The sequence below is a fragment of the Carettochelys insculpta genome, chromosome 1, assembly GCF_033958435.1.
Source record: "Carettochelys insculpta isolate YL-2023 chromosome 1, ASM3395843v1, whole genome shotgun sequence".
NCBI classification, from domain to species: domain Eukaryota; kingdom Metazoa; phylum Chordata; order Testudines; family Carettochelyidae; genus Carettochelys; species Carettochelys insculpta.
This window is the reverse complement of record NC_134137.1, coordinates 47,830,819-47,848,066: the sequence shown is the minus strand read 5'-3', so window position 1 is coordinate 47,848,066 and position 17,248 is coordinate 47,830,819. Positions and strand designations below refer to the sequence as shown.

At 45.1% G+C, this 17,248-nt stretch overlaps 1 protein-coding gene across 6 annotated transcripts in view; it reads left to right on the top strand.

Annotated features, from left to right (window-relative positions):
* Positions 1–9,221: 9,221 nt before the first annotated feature.
* The window catches only part of SPATA13 (spermatogenesis associated 13), a 161,970-nt gene continuing 153,943 nt past the window's right edge, over positions 9,222–17,248 (top strand). For all 6 annotated transcript variants that reach the window (XR_012644126.1, XR_012644125.1, XR_012644124.1 and 3 more), the window contains exon 1: positions 9,222–9,431. The gene's annotated coding sequence lies outside the window, so the exon portion shown is untranslated. The remainder of the gene's footprint in view (positions 9,432–17,248) is intronic.

The window sequence follows — 17,248 nt, the reverse complement described above, 5'->3', positions numbered from 1 at the left end:
GTGAGTGGGCTCGTGTGTTCCAATGAACCCAAGAGCAAGAGCTGCAGGGAGTCTTGTATTCCAACCAGGGTCATCCATGGCGGCAAGGTCAAGGTGGAGGGTCCAGAGGAAGAATGATCCTAGAAGTCCTCAATGGCAGAACAAGCAGAGGATAGGAAGGGTAATGCTACAACAGCTGTGAAGGTGGATGAAGGCTGCAGTGGACAGGAGACTTCAGTCTTCATGGCTCCTGTGCTGTTGGACCTGAGCCTCCTATCTGTCAAGAACGGTGTGGTGGCTGCAGTGCAAGTCCCCCCACATTAAAAGAAGCCACACACAGGTAGGGTGACCATCCATCCCAGTTTTACTGGGAGATTCCCTTATTTAAGCTGCCTCACAGCTTAAGAAAATAGGCAAATTGTCCTGTACTTTGTGGGGCTCCTGTTCCCTGGCACCCTGTGTCTGGGGGTAGCAACCTCTCCTGCTAGGGAGCAACTCCACTGGGTGGCTGCCCTGTTCCCCAGAGTGCTGCATCTTGTGGCAACAGCTTTCTGTGGGGCAGCTGCCCCATTCCCTGGCACCCCCTGGTGGCAGTCCCTACTGCTGATGAACTCCACAGTGAGATGGCTACCTCGTTCCCTGGTGCCCTACAGTTAGGGGAGGCAGCTCTCACTGCCAGGGAGCCCCTCCACAGGTTGGCTGCCTCATTCCCTGCCCTCCCACGCCTCAGGGAGGCAGCTCCTTTTTCATTCCCTTCCCCATCCCCCCTCCACCCTGTGGGAGGCTTTGGAACACCTCTCCACCAGTGAGTTCTGCAGCTCCCATCCTCCACTCCCCTTCATCCCTGGTGCCTCCCTATTGGAGGCTGCAGAGCCCCCATCACCAAGGAGCTCTGACATGGGACAGCAGCCCCACCCCAGAGGCCAGTGTCCTGTATTTGCCATAGGGCAATGTGGTCACCCTATGCAGAGGTGTCTTCTGCTGCATACTACTCTCCTAAACTTAACCCCTATGGTGACTGGTGAATGTGTGAAATCTAGAAGCTTTTAGTCATGGACCAGCATGTAGGCAGTGGATGTATGTATCAGTCATTTCATTTAGAGGGCTGAGGTGGTAGACCAGTCCAGTTTGGCATGGGCTCCACAGTGACTGGGAGAGTCCTATCTGGCGCAGCCTTCATCCGCCCTTCACAGCCATTGTAGCATTATCCTTGCTATCCTCCACCTGTTCTGCCATTGAGGACTTTCAGGATCATTCTTCATCTGGACCCTCCCCCTTGACCTTGCCCTCAAAATACTATGGGCCAGAATCTGACACACTCCCTCACCCCGAGTATCATTTTAACATCCAGCGGTCCCACGACACTTCTTGGGACTACTCATTCCAAGTAATGGTGGCAGATTCTGACATAGTTATTTCCTCGAGGCCACTGCTGATGTTAGTACGAGAACTTGGATAAAACTAGGGAAGAACATATTGCACAAATGACATAGAAGCTCTGATCAGATAATGCTGTCTCACAACAGGATATGCCTGAGAAACCACCCAACCTGCAGACTCCACTGCTGTCAGGACCCTTTTCAGCCACAAGAACATTCAAGGGTAAAGGAGAAAATTAAACCTGTCAGGCAAAGCTGAATGCAAACTGGTCTAACAACTTATTAGGCCAACTGGACAAGAGCCTTGAACTCTAATATTCTGGGCACAGTAACAGGATTTTCCTTTTTGGACAGGAGACCATGAAACCCCTAAGGTTCTTTCTCCCTGTAATCAAGGAGCTTTGGAAGAACATCTGTTGTTATGAGTGAATGCTGTGAAAGGGTGCAGTGTGTACAGGCATCTTCCTAGCTGCAATTCTTACACAGTTCCTTGTTTTTACTGTAGTTCTAATGCAGCAGAGTATTTAAGAATGTGCTTTATTTCTAGCTTGTAATTAGCTCCACTGGGATCAATTAGACTGCTTTTGTGATTAAAATGAAACACCTGTTTAAGTGCATTGCTTGATGATGACTAATGACAACCAGACTTATGTTCCCAATAAATATTAAGGGCTCTACAATAAATGGAACCCAGTACAGTAGGGTCTCAACATTCATGAGGGTTCCATGTTGAGAACCCTTGCGAATGGTGAATTTTGCTAATACAGTACTGTATGGCAGCCACTCCCGCCTGGATTCCAGCTGCTGGAGCTCCTACCTGGAGCCTGGGGGAAGCAGGGACTGCCGGAGCTCCTGCCTGGAGCCCCAGGGAAGCTGCATCTGCTGGTGCTCCCTCCCTGCCCGGATCCCTGTGTTAGCCAGAGACAGATAGAATTACAAAAATTACCAAATTTGTCCAAAGATGGGCTGGTCTGCACATCGGTTAATGGGTAGTTATAACAAGATAATAGGGTAACGATAACGGTGTTTTATTAACTATGATACAATACAGTAACAGAAAATAGGACTCCCTAGAACATAGAAAATTATACTGAATAACGGCTCGGTTGTTAGCTCAATTAACCCTTGAAAGAAAATTACAAGGTAAGGATGGATCGGACAGTACCATTTTCCCAGGCAACAGGAGAGTTCAGAAATTAGCCTTCAGGGATGTTCCAGGCTGAAGACAGGAACTGTCAAGCGAGGATGTGATCTTCTTCCCTCTTCTGTCTTCAGCTCTTGACTCGCCATCCTGTGTGTGGAATGCCTAAAGAAAGCGACCTTCCAGGATGTGTGTGGGTGTGTATATAAATTGTCTCCAACTCAAAAATAAAGTAAAGTAAATATCAAAGTAGACTGACCTATGAGGCCTAGCAATCTTCAGATTGCTGCCCTAGGTATCAGCCAGCCTTTCTCTAGCTCTCCATGTCAGACTGGCCTATAAGGCCTAGCACCCTGCAGCTGTTGCCCTAGCTACCAGCCCTGACAGGGGCCCTAAAGAGTGCACCAGAGGAAGCTACCACACCACGGCAAAAAGGTCCTGAAGGGCGGGCTCCACCCCTTTATATATGCTCTTGTCTCCAGGCAGATTAAAACCACTTCCCGCCCTAATTTTCGTGTCTTAATCTCCCCTCCTTGCTTGGGGGAAGGAGATGAACTCACGGCCATCTTTGAAAATGGAAACCACACAGGGAATCCACTTTGAAACAGAATGCAAAATGGATGTCTATTTAAAGAAATTACGCAAAGCTGTAACATTCCAACTTAACTCTAACACCTGGGGAAATAGCACCTGCCGGCGTTCTCTGCCCCAGAGGACCAGGAAGTGGTGGCTGCTGGCACTCTGTGCCCCAGAACCCTGGGGAAGCAGCCACTTGCAGCCTCTTGTGAATACCTGAATTCGCGAACCTAAGGTTTGCGAATGTTGAGACCCTCCTGTATACACTTCTGCATAGTATGAATGAATGCAGAGACCCAACTGAACAGCCAGAAGTCACAGGATAACATTAAACCTCTTCCTGCCCCACCCCCACTCGTACAAAAAAAACCCAAAAACCTTCTAACACGGAACCAGTTGTCCTTTAATAATTAACATAACTGTGCTGGCAAGAAGGCAATGGGGAAAGAGTTGCCACCATCCTTTGGACTTTGCCCTACTATTTGTGAACCTTAAATTAGTAAAATTAAACATAAATTCTTGTGTTACATGGGCCCTTTGCTGCAAGTCTCCACCAGAGCTTGTTCTTTTCTATTGACTCCTCGTGGAGCCATCTGCCCCAGAAGGCTTTCTGTGGGTCAGGCACAACAGGGGAGGTGCTATTGCATGTAGGCAAAAAGCAGGAACTGAAAGGGTTTAGGAGCCTTCCATGTCACCTCACTCACACAAGCCAGGAACAATTGGGCACCTGAATTCTCAGGTAGCCAGAGGCATTACTGGAGAGTGCTATATAGTGCCTGTTGCTGCCTTCATCCTCACATTATTTCCTCTCCATAGCGTTTACTCCAGAATGTACCAGATGTGCTTCTCCCATTGTTGTACAGAGCAAGATCTTCCCCAGAGCTCACCTGTAACACGGATGAATGCATTTGGCCTAATAGGCAGGCCCGGCCTGGCTCCGTAAGGGTGTAAAGGGCACAGGGAGCCTTCCCTCTTGCAGTTCCCCAAGGCATAAGTGTAGCCGTATGCTCTCCTGAGTGGTCTCCCCACATCCTTCCTACTAAAGGCTGGGCCTTAATGGCCTAATCCAGACCACTGACTGGAATGAATCTGAATGGTGCAAGAACCCAAACAAGGCCATAAAAAAGTACCTCCTCTACAGGGACCATTTTAAATGACAATGGACTTTTAAAGCTTACTCAGACAAAATGTTCAGCCTTCCTTTGAGGCATGTTGTGCTGCGGTGACTGGTTTGGCAGAAGATGAAGGAATGGTAGATGGAAGTTTGGCAATAAGGTGCTCACATTAAATGAGGTCAAGAAACATCCTCAGAATGTTTCTGAACTCATACCACTGGTGACTGCAGCAGTACACTGTGGAGTGCTTGCACTTTATACTGATAATTGACACTTCATGAATTCCTTCCCTCAACAGCCCAGGTATTCTTTTTTTGTTAGTGTGTAAGTGCCATGAAGGAAGAAATTATGTTTACAGTAAAACTATTTAAGATTCGTAAGCTGAATAAAGCAAGTAGCTGATTTTAGTAAGATGAATGCACACGAGCTTAATTAAAACTCCACAAACAAGCTGCAGAAAGAGAATTCCAGCTCCATCTGGCTCCACAGAAACTTCAGCCACCAAAGTTCTTTGGCAGGCTCTCTAGTTACAAGCATTACATCATCAGAATGAACTTTCATTGGCGGATCAACACCATGGAAGCAGTACATGTACATAAATTAACCCTTTTGTGGGAAAACAAAAGTATGTTCTTATGTTCTTATGTTCTTATGTTCTTATGTTCTTATTCTTATGTTCTTATGTTCTTATGTTCACACCTATGCACCCCGGGGAATGACACCCTCACCAACAATTATTTAAGTTTCCCCTCTGAACTGATAATTACTTCAAAACTATGCCCTAGGGACCATCAGTTCAGCTTGCGCATGATCTTGGGAGAGACAGTAAATATGAACATAGGCAACTGACATACTGCATATGTGCCTCAAGCTAAGTGGTGCTGGAGCCATTTTCGGAGTAGAGGTGCTGAGTTGCACCCCTGTTACCTCAGTCCATGCCCATCGCTGCTCCCTAGAGCTGGGGCTTGCAGTCAGGAACCCACAAGCAGGGCTGGCAGCTACAACAACAGGCCCAGCAGCTGGGTGGGACCCCACATGTGGGGCTGGGCAGCAGGGCAAGGAGCATAGAGGGACCCAGGGCCAGTGGATGAGCCACTGAATGTGGGGCAGCAGCAGAGTCCCTGGGCATCAGCGAGTCCAGCAGCTGGGAACCCATGCAGGAGCGGTGTTGGGCCAACAGCTGGTACCCTACGTGGAAGAGGTGAGGGCCAGATAGCCCAGAATCTGGGGATGCTGCAGCAGCCCCCACACCCTACTTCTGGTGCCCATGTGGAAGCTTGGCATATGTGTTTGTCAGTGGTATTTCTAATAGAATCATCCAGTAAGACACTTAAGCATGTTGACCTCCAAACACATGCTTAAAGTTAGCTTGATGACCTCACTAGAGGATGTGAAAAATTCACACCTTTGAGAGATATAGGTAAACCAACCAAAGACCCAGTGTAGCTAGTACTCAGCCAGATCCACCCCAGAGAGCTGGATTTACTACAGTTACAGAAGAACCCCTTCCCTCATGGTGCTGAGTGAATAAATTACAGTTGCATAGTTGCAGATACTCTTCAGCAGCTTCTCTAGTATAGACATAGATCTGGTGTGTTTTTACTGTGAAGGTTTTTTTTAAAATCTGGCTTTGTATTCTTCTACCTTTTATTGAAAAGCTCTGTAGAATGTTACAGGGAGACAACCAGATGGATTCTAAATAAATAAGTATTTAACGCTCTGTGTAATTCAATGGAGAGTGATCTTTTTCATTAATTTTTAAGCCAGGAATTCTATTTCAGGGATATAATTCTGAATTAAACTATGTAGGATCATTGAAAGACCTTCACAAAGGGAATATTTTTATGTTAAAGGAGTTAAGAGGTACATGTACTGGGCTTTAGGAAACAAAAGCACAAGTCAGCAAGAAATAAACTCTTGTGCATAGGTTGCATGCAAAAAAATCACTAGCAGCAGCTCACTGCAGTTTTCGCCAGCTACCATCTTTGTGCTCTGGTTCACCTCAAAGCACTTAATCTTCAGGCTTTTTTCTGGGTTTGCTTCACTTTGTTTGGTACTTTAATGCAAAGATTCTAAGCAAGGACAAAAGCAAGCTTCCTCATCCCATCTTCCACCAAACAGGTCACCAGTGCGTGTGATGTTGCAAGTGATGAATATGAATAATTAAGCTTTAAAAGTCCAGTTGAAAATCTATCATCACACAAAACAGACCCTGGAAATAAATGGTGGGTAATCAAGGATTGCCTCTTGCTATCTACCCTTAACCATAAATCCTGGCCAGAATTCACAGAGGATTAAGTGCTTTGAGGTGAACCAGAGCACAAAGATGGTAGCTGGCAAAAACTGCAGTGAGCGGCTGCTAGTGATTTTTTGCATGCAACATATGCACAAGAGTTTATTTCTTGCTGACTTGTGCTTTTGTTTCCTAAAGCCCCATTATAAAATGACATGGAACTTTTCTGTGATTTTGTCAATGAAGTTCTTGGTTTATGTGACTAATTGTAATATCCAGACACGGCTAACTCCTGCTATGTCATGACACTCTGTGGAATGAAATTGCTTAATCACTCTCCTGCTATATACCATCTACAAATTCTAAGGCACTCCAGTTATTGGATAATACAAGAACAAATAGTCTTAGTATGATCTCTTCACACTTTGGCCCAAAACAGGTCTAGATAAGCAAAGCTAACAACACAGAGTACAGACTATAGTGTGTACCTTAACTAGGAATGGTATTTCTAGTGGTTATGGTAACATGGCAGAGCCCTACTAATGGTAACTTGTGAGATCTTTATGAAGGTGTTTTTATCCAGGCTTCCGACAGAAGCTTGCAATCTAGATATCGCCTATGTGAAGAATTGCTCTCCTCTTTTCTTAGGCATCAGGACCCAAGCTCCAGTCTGAGTGTCAACTGCAAAGCACTGTCTGTCTAGCTTTTTATTGAGTACTCGTCCAAGACCTGCAAACCCAAGTCTGTGAACTCAGGCAGAGAGTCTTGGTGCTGGGACGTATCCTGAGAGCCCAAGAGACTTGCACAAGATTGGACATGAAGCCTGTGCTGAAACAGGGACTTCATATTCATCCAAGGCCTAGGCTAGTGCCTTAACCATTGGAGTGTCCTTCCTCACCTAGGTCATATGACTGATCCTTATTCATACTGACTCCAGAAGCATTGCTCATGCAGCTCGGAGGAGCAGGACTGGCCCCATCTCTTAAAAATAAATATTTTTGAATGAACTTTAAAAAACCAACCCCTTACAAAAACCAGATGTATCCTGCTGAGATGTTTTTGTCTGCATGATTTTGATAAGTGGGAGCAACAGAATCCAGATGAACAGCAGTTTGTGTACCATAATTTCATAATCATCAAGCACTTGGCTGCCTAAAATAATGAGCATATGTATTAGGATATTATGTATTGTATGCAAGTTTTATATTTAAATCGAAACTACATTGAGAAATATTGGTCCCACACTACTTTGATGCTGGACTTTTTTTTCCACAATTGAGCCAGGTCTGTTTAAGATGTACCCAGCAGGTGGCCCTGCAAAAAGAGGCAACTCATGTTATAAGCAATGTTTGACAACTTAAGTGTAATGTCAAAGTTAGTTTATCAAGTCACAGCTGCTTCTCAAACAGCATTCCTGCTACTGTTGTCAGTGACTGAGAACCCCAAGAAAGATGATCCTATCTGGATCTGTTATTTTAATATGAGAAAAGGCTTGCAGAGTCAACTCAATCCTTACCCAAGGGTTTTACTCAGGGCAGAATTCAGACTTTGGCCCCTTGAAAGATTTGTATTGAGATTCAGTTTTTTAAAGTAAAACGTAAGAACAAATTACAACCGTCATTTTAAAATGGCACTAATAACATTTTTCTACTCAATGGATCAAGTTCCAGCTCTCATAGTTTTGCCCACCCCTCACAAATGAATTTAGTTGAACTCTCCCAAAGCACCTGTGTTGAGGCCAGCCTGCTCTCCCACAACTGCCAGCCTAGGCTACCAACGACAAGGGCACAAGGTCTGAAGGGGAGCGGTATGCAGGGGCAGCAGATGAAGAGGTGCATTAAAATTCAGATCAGCCCTGCCTTGGAGTATGTCCTATCCCATCATTCCAACAGGACTGAGTGCCCTGAGCATCAGCTCCATGGACCTGGGGAAAGTCAGCTCAGAGCAGGGCCATCTCATAGGATAGTTTTCTGGTTTCAGCTACATCTGTGCACATATATGTGTGATTTAAAGTCAGTTTGGCACTATGTTATTCCACCAAATATCTTTTGTACCTTAAAGACTTCTTTTTTGTGCATCTACAGACTAACACAGCTACCCCTCTGAGACTAAATGTCTTTTGTGTGTTTTATGAAAGCTGTGGGAAGTTTGCAGATAATTCTACATTTCTTTAGAGGAATTCAAGAAATTGGCTTGGGCCAGTCAGGAAAAAAATGTTGAACTTTTTTAAGGGCTCATTCTAAACTCAGAAGGTTTTGCTTTATTTATGCTTGTCGAATCATCTATTTATTTCGATAATGAGTTTTCCCTTTACTCTGTAATTTCTGTTAAGGAATGTGAAAGATCTTTAGATCGTAACTGGCAAAAACTGTCCTAATGAGACATATTTGGGCCAGGTGTGAAGTCGCTGGTGTATAAATACACAGTCTATTTTTCTTTCCTGCTGAAAAAGCAGACCTACATAAAACCAAAGTGGTGCAGGCTGGATAAATCTGTTTTCTGAAGAGGGCTTCTGAAGCAGCACAAAGTTAGGTGTGGTTTCTATGTCAACAAACGACAGAATTTAGACATTTTTCGCAAGGACAGATGTCTCCAGAAAGACTGAAGGGAAAATTATGAAGCATATTCTTGTGCTTAAACTGGCATGCTTTCCTTTCTGTACCTCCTACCACAGAGCAGGGGGAGGAACAGAAGCTGCTGATTGGTGTGGCAGTTCTTACAGAAAACATTCTAGTGCACTGAGCTTTCAGGCTCACTTTGAGAAGCCTTTTAGTCACTCATTTGGAGTTAGACAACACTTCAGCCAGGCTTAGGAAGAGTAACGTGTATTAACAACAGGATAAAAAGAACAGCCTTTTTGTGGGGGTTGGAGGGTCACTAAAAGGCCTTTAGTAACAGAGAGGGAGCTTCTTGCTGCTTAATGGACATGCTGGGATCTTCACCTTGTTTCTGGAAAAGAGCTGTTCTTTAAAGGTTTCTGCTTCACTTTCTTTTGAGTCTACAAGGAGGTAAGACGAATAATTTTGGATAATTAATTTTCCTTTTGTTCCCTTTGATATATTACAATCGTTAATGTTAAATCCCTATTATAGCCCTAGCTGGTGTGCTGCTAACTGCATGCCAGTTGCCTGCTCCCATCCCATTCCAGAGGTGGCTGCATTTTTATAGTTTGTAAAGCCCTTTAGGGAATAAAGGTGCTATAATATTTGAGACAGGCTCTAGCTGCAAATGGTGAATCTGGTTCAGGTCTGGTGCTCAGCTCTCTGAAATGAATGTCACTTGCAAAATTAGCTAGAGAATCCAGTTATGGACTTGCATCAGCCCCAAAGTATAGGAGTGATTGGATCTGGGATTTTGTGTTAAAGTAATTTGTAAATGTGTATGTAATAGCTCTCTATGTGTATGGGCATGTGTACCTACCTGTTGTGGTTATATCCCTTCACATGCAGTCTGGTAAATCAGTCAAGTGGAAGATCTGATTCGTAGAATTGAGTGAAAAGGGAGAACTCAGGGAGTTTAGTGAACTTTCTGCTGGTAGCTGCCCATCTGCTTTAGAAGATACTCCAATGCTGTCCCAGAGGCTCCCCTTAGGTCTTCCCAGACTGACCCACCTGTTCGCTTCTCCAAGCCTTCCTTGTGTTGTCTGCACAGCTCTCTGATTTCCCACCTCCAATAAATGTCATCAGTTTTGTTTTTTTTTTTGTATGGCAATGGTTTTTCAGCTTGTGGTTCACATACCCCTGGATCTGCAGACTATGACTAAGGGGTCTTCAAAAGGTTATCGTTACTATAGAACAGTGGTTTTCAAACAATGGGTTTGCAGACAATGTCTAAGATTCCAAAAGGGTCTACACCTCCATTTGAAAGTTTTTCATCTTCAGATTTAAAAAAATTGAAAACCACTGACCCAGAATGTCTGAAGGATTTTAGAATTAATTTTTTAAAAAAGTCATTTTTTGTGGTAGAGACAGAGTTGCTTCACATGTATCCGAAAATACTGATGGCTCAAAAGCTGTTGTCTTCCCACCTTCTGACACTGGTGCCAGTGAAAACTCTTAGGGAAGCAAGACAAAAGCTTCACATGTTGGGCTGAGGATAATCAATCTCAATCCTCCTGTGAAAAAACAGAACAGCTGCGGGGAAAGATCAATAAACACTGCCAGTTGCTCAAGGAGCCTCAAAGAGGGAAGAATTCCACAAAATAAAATGTTCAGCAAAGGAATCTGTCCCTAAAGACACCAGCCGGCATCGTGGGGAATGCAGCAATTAAGAGGAAGTCTGGTTTTTGCTTTCAGTGATGCCACAAACACAAACATAACGTTTATCAGAGGAGAGGAAAGAGCTGGAATGGGGAGACATGCCTGCCCAGTGTTTGTGCTGAATACACTGGAGAAACTGTTCAAGAACAGTTTATCCGTGTGAAAATACAACCTCAACAATGTTGCCAAGGTCAGTAAGACCTCAGGTGAGCTGCTGTGCACTTGCAAGCTGTAAACTCTCTGGAGCTACTTTAATTTATACACTGCCTTTCTCCAGGATTTCAGAAACCCCTGGAGAGATTGTGTGACTTGCTCTTTTCATTCAACTTTTCATCTTTCAGCCTGACCCATTCCAATATAATTCTTCCACTCCTGCACTCCTTGCACATAAGTGTTCCTAGGCTATGTCTGCTCCGGCAGTTGAATGTCATTCAGAGGTAATGAATTCTCCCCCTCCCCTCCAGACAAAAGTTTCACCAAGGCAAGTGCTGGTGCTCTGCACTGGACAGGGAAAGATGGAAGGAAATAGTGAGAGAGGCATCAGACACCAGTGGGCGCTGAGCCCACGGTTATTGATGACGATGATGAAGTGCCAGCGCGAACAGCACATTGTTGGCAGGAGCACTCTCCTATTGACAACACAAACGTCATTTGTCGGGGTGGAAGTACATGCAGGCAAAAGAGCCAACAAACAGCGGCTACACTGCCCGAGTTTTAGCAACAGGCCATAGTCTCTAGCTTTGGTCTCCAGCCCCTCTACCGGTGTGATCCTAGGTACTTAGGCTCACCCGTGAACTCCGTGGCTACCTCTACACTACAGCAATCCTTTGAAAGAAGTTCTTCGAAAAGATCTCTTCCAAAAAATCTTTTGAAAGAGCGCGTCCACACACACAAAAAATTGTTCCACTCTTTCCATAGAGAGCATTCACACAGCCCCTGCTCTTTTGAAAGAACGGTCCAGGGATGAAAAAATTTGGTGCCATGAGGACTCCTCTCTCCGAAAAGGGTCCTTGGGGTGTCTACACATGCTTTTTTCTAAAAGAAACTTTTGGAAAAATGCGCTGTTACTCATCTGGGAGAGGTAGAGGGCTGCCAGAAAAAGTGCTGCGTACTTCTGATTGTGTGTGTGTAGACGCTCTGTGGGGTTTTTTGAAAGAGCCCCTGATTTCTTGAAAAAACTCACTCGTGTAGACGTAGCCCTTATGAGTACGTGTCTCTCCTGTTCTTCATCCCACATTCTTTCCAGCCCTTCTCTCACATAACCTTTTCCCTCCCCACTCTTCCCCTTGCCCTTTGTTAAGTATTTCATTCCAACACCCTTGTCTTTCCTGCACACAAGCTAACCAGTTCCACCACTGCTCTCACATCCTTGCACATATACCAACCCCTTCCATCCATGCTGTCCCTACGCTGTTCTGCCACTACTTTCCACCTTGGCTTTCAGACACATATCATTATCATTGCTCCATCCACAGTGGTGCACATACCATGCCAGTTGACCACTACTCTCCTGCCTCTGACTTTCCTGTGCAAATCCCCCCCCCAACCCCCAAGCTTTGAGATGTGCATCAGATTCTATATGTCAGAGTACCCATGTTACCAAAAGCTAAAACTGCTGCGCAGCTCACATCTTTGTTCGAAAGCTCTGGGAAAGACTGACTAGATTTCCGCTGCTTATGCAAGGCAGTTATACTTTGATTATTTTCAGAGAGGTAGCTGCATTAGTCTGTCTCTTCAGAAACAACAAGAAGTCCGGTGGCACCTTGTAGACTAACAGATATTTTAGAGCATAAGCTTTCGTGGGCAAAGACTTTGCACACAAAAGCTTGTGCTCCAAACTATTTGTTAGTCTATAAGGTGCCACCAGACTTCTTGTTGTTTCTGATTATTTTATGGTTCTGGTCACCTCTCTCTCTGTCTCTCTTTCTGTATATATACAGAGAGAGAAACCAGTGAGGGGAGGGGAAGTACTGCTGCAGTACAATAATGACTATGTCTATGTAGAAATCCAAATGTTATTTGGAAGGGATCACTTTTTCTACCCTTATAATTTCTTGTGCTGGGAATTAAAAGTCCTTTTGGCAACCGTGCGCTCATAAGCACTATGATCCTTATGCTGAGATTGACTAATCAACCTTTCTAAATTGTTTACATGGTAGGCTCTAAAATGAGAGTTGCATGAAGGACTTGTCTACATGGGGAACCTGACCAAAATAATTATACCAGTGTAACTCCACACCTGGACACTCCAAGGATAAGGTGTGTCTGCATGAGGGAAGGGAGAGGACTTATTGGTTCTGTTATGTACTTCTGTAATTAGATCCTTCCTTTTTTATAAGAATGTTTCGTGCCTTAAGGAGGTGTTCACAGTGACACCCTGGCCCTTTTATCAGTATGTGACTAGTGCAGAGTAGAAAGTTCCATTATAACCATTATTCTCCTCTATATATTATAAACAATCTCTTGCAGCATGAGGTGGTTGAATGGACTACATTATCTCAGCCAGGGCAGGTCTGTACACAGGGGGTACATGAAGGGTACAAATGTACCCCCGCCCATGTCCAGATTCTCTCCCTGCTGACTTGTGCAGGGGAAGCCTGCAGGGCGTGATGGGGGAACCAGACACCCTCGGAGCTGTAATTCCTTGGCCAGTTCCCTGCCTAGGGAGTTGGCCCAGGAGCAGGGAAGGCACTACATTTCCCAGCGGGCCCTTGGCCATTAGCAACAGGAAAGGGAGAGGGACAAGGGTATAAGTGTAAGACCCGTGAACAGCACTTACTGTGCATGGAGAGGGCTACTGCACGGGGGGTGCTGCTGTGAGTAGAAAACACATGTGCACAGGGAGTAGGTGGTTCTGGCCCAGATCTCATCCTCAGAAGGCTGGTAGATTTTGGAATATTGTTTTTCACTTAAAGTTTTACAGTAAGATCAAGAAAGTAATTTCTATAAAACCTTTATTACTGTATAATTTTTTAGTATGTTATAACAAAGTCATTTTACCAGTCACTGTTTCCACTCAAATTTTTCATTAACCTCTCTTATGCACACTCATTGCATGACTGTGTTGATCTCCTTCATACTGAAAAAAAATGCAGTCCACATTTACAAAAGGAGGGACACCTCCCCCCCCAAGAAATTCCTGCATATGGGCCTGCAGGGGTGGGAAAACTTGCCAGAAAAATCATGGGGGGGGGGTCACAGAAGTAAAAAGCAAAAATGAACAAACAAAAATCCCCTGTATTGGCATGGCTCTCAACCGAAAAACAAAACAGAAAAAGACACACACACCCTGCTCTGCCCCTTTCACACCAGCACTAGATCCTAGGGGAACAGGGCTAGTAGACTGTACATAGAGAGGAACTGGTGTGGGGAGGGGAAGTACTACTGCAGTACAATAATGACTATGTCTTTGTAGAAAGCCAAATGTTATTTCGAAGGGATCACCTTTTCTACCCTTATAGTTTCTTGTGCTGGGAATTAAAAGTCCTTTTGGCAACCGTGCGCTTATAAGCATGATGATCCTTATGCTGGGATTGACTAATCAACCTTTCTAATTGTTTAAATGGTAGGCTCTGAAATGAGAGTTGTGTGAAGGACTTGTCTACATGGGGAAGCTGACCAGCATAATTATACCAGCATAACTCCACACCTGGACACTCCAGGGAAAAGTGTCCCGGCTCCTCTATGCTTTGGAGTGGGGCCAAACATGAGAGGTTCAATGTGGGAGGGACCTGCCAGGAAGCAGGTTGAGGTGTGGGACCTGGGTGGGAGGGAGGGTGCAGGAGCAGGCTGGGGTGGACGTATTGATGGGAATTGGGTACAGGAGCTGGCCGGGGTGGAGATCTGAACAGGAGGGGAGTACAGGAGAGGCCTGTGGATGGGGATCCGACGGCACATGGAGTCACATCCTCCCCCTGCCAGGCAGAGCCTGTGGGCCAGATCTAGCCCCTGGCTTGCCTGGCTCCAGCCAATGAGGCGAGGAGCTCCTCACCCCACATCCTGCAGCAAGCCAGGTGCTGAGGATTGGAGCCCCGAGCCTTGGGGACTGGAGCCAGGCAAGCAGTGGGCCGGATCTGGACCACAGATTGTAGTTTCCCCACCATAAGCCAGGTGCTCTGAGCCCCACGTATCTATTTCCACCCCCAAATTACCTCTTGTTTACACATTTTGTTTTTTGCAAGAGAATGCCAACCCAGGTCGCAACATTTGGCTATTACTCCACGGCTGTGTCTACACTAGCCAAAAACTTCGAAATGGCCATGCAAATGGCCATTTCAAAGTTTACTAATGAAGTGCTGAAATACATATTCAGTGCCTCATTAGCGTGCGGGCAGCTGCGGCACTTCGAAATTGACGTGGCTCACCGCCGCGTGGCTCGTCCAGACTGGGCTCCTTTTCGAAAGGACCTCGGCTACTTCAAAGTCCTCTTATTCCTACGAGCAGATAGGAATAAGGGGACTTCGAAATAGCCGGAGTCCTTTTGAAAAGGAGCCCAGTCTGGATGAGCCACGTGGCAGCGAGCTGCGTCAATTTCGAAGTGCCGCGGCCACCCGCATGCTAATGAGGCACTGAATATGCATTTCAGCACTTCATTAGTAAACTTTGAAATGGCCATTTGCATGGCCATTTCGAAGTTTTTGGCTGGTGTAGACGTAGCCCACTTGTGGCAAATGTAATAATTTTGTGAATTGTGGTGTGGTGAGTGAGGTGAAGATATTGAGCAGGGGGTTATAAGCAGTAAAAAAAAAGATGTGCTGGTACTCATATCTCTGTGGTACAGTTCGCTCCCAGCCACAAGGCTGCGTGTTCCCCACTGCCCCCCCATGTCCAGGGCTCCCACAGCTGTCACAAAAAATACACTGGATGCAGGCAATGATTCTGATTCAGACACAGGCTATTGCTTGGACTGTTGCAAACTCTGCATGCTGTTTCCTGACACTATATGATGAGAATCTTCAGAAATTATTTGTTCTTTTGAGATTTCTGCCAATGTGGGCGGAACCCTTGGTAGTGTGGTACTTTTCACAAGATTGTATCCATATTCAAACTAGCATGGAAAATAGATCTCAATTTAGACTTAATCTCAGTGCTTTTTTTGCGACGGTCAATGTTGCTCTGAATAAAGGAGCAGATAAGCCATACTGGCACAAAAAACCCCACTGTTTATAAGACTTTCTTGTGTGAATGTACTGATTTAACTTAATAGGGGGTTCATGGGGAAAAAAACAGAGAGACTTCCTAGACCAGAACATCTCAGCACACTCTTGAAAGACAACAGGGAAGATCCTGTCTCCAATGAAGAGAAAAGCCTTGTTTTGCCTGGCTGGGAACCCAGACATCAAAAAGACAGTAAACAGTTCAAAAGACCTTATCAGGAGAGGAGGTGGGCATGAATTGTTATGGACTGTCTAGTAGTGGACAGGCTGACTCTCTGGCTGGGTTTACACTACCAACTCCTGTTGGTACAACTGGCCCCTGAGCAATGGAATTATATTTATCTAACCCCCCGGGCCTGTGTAGGCAATGCCATGTTAACTGGAGGATGGGGAGGTGAATGGCAGGCCTTCTCCCATCACCATAGTTACTGCCTCTCAGGGAGGTGGAGTACCTACACTGAGGGGAGAAGCTCAGTGTAGGAAGCATCATCACTAAATGCTATACTGGCTATACTGCTATACTAAGTGCTATACTGGCTTGGCTGCAGCGCTGTTAGTGTAAACAAACCCAGAGATAGACTTCATGGAAGGAGTGCGAAGGAGCTGGGCCATTGTCAGGGAAAGGAATGATAAGCCTTAGGGAACTGCTGGCAAGCATATAGACTGGTTTATTGTATGAAGATCTGTTTTCTTGGTTACACTGTAGTTCTAAATGCATAATATTTTACATAAATACATAAATCCCTTTGGTTATTGAATATCTTTGCAATTGTTCCCAGAGACAGCTTCAGGTACTGAGCCTAGTGAGACCGGCTGTGGTAATCACATTTGATCTCAAGAGAGTGCAGTCCAGGACCCTATTTGAAAGTGGGAGAATCACATGCTTCTCCCCCAAAACAGGTGAAGATGGTGCAAGGCCAAGAAATCATTATCAGACCCATCATAGTACAACCACCCCCAGGCAGACTTGAATGTGGGACCTCTGGAGCATAGCGCATCAGCCTCTACAGTTTCAGCTATAAGCCAGCTCACTCTCAGCTAAGGCTGTAGAAGAGGCTCACTCTTTCTCTGTTTAAGTGGCCTACGTGTCACTACATGGAACAGTGAACCACACTTAAGTGTGTGGCTTATAATAGCACACGATCTAAGGATTTTGACTGTCCCTATGGAATGAACATAATTACATGCACATATTTGCACACGCTTACTTGGAAAGGAGCTGTTGAACTGAGTGAGGTTTAGCTACTTTGCTTTCACTCCTTTTAGTCCTGTTGTCTAAGCAGTAGCTTTGTCCCTCACATTCATAATCATGTCCTCAAGGCCACAGGTAATAAATTGGCCTTTTTAGGTAGAAAATATAAATGAAGAATTGAATTGTGCAAAATTTTATGTTCTTGAAGCTGCAGGTGT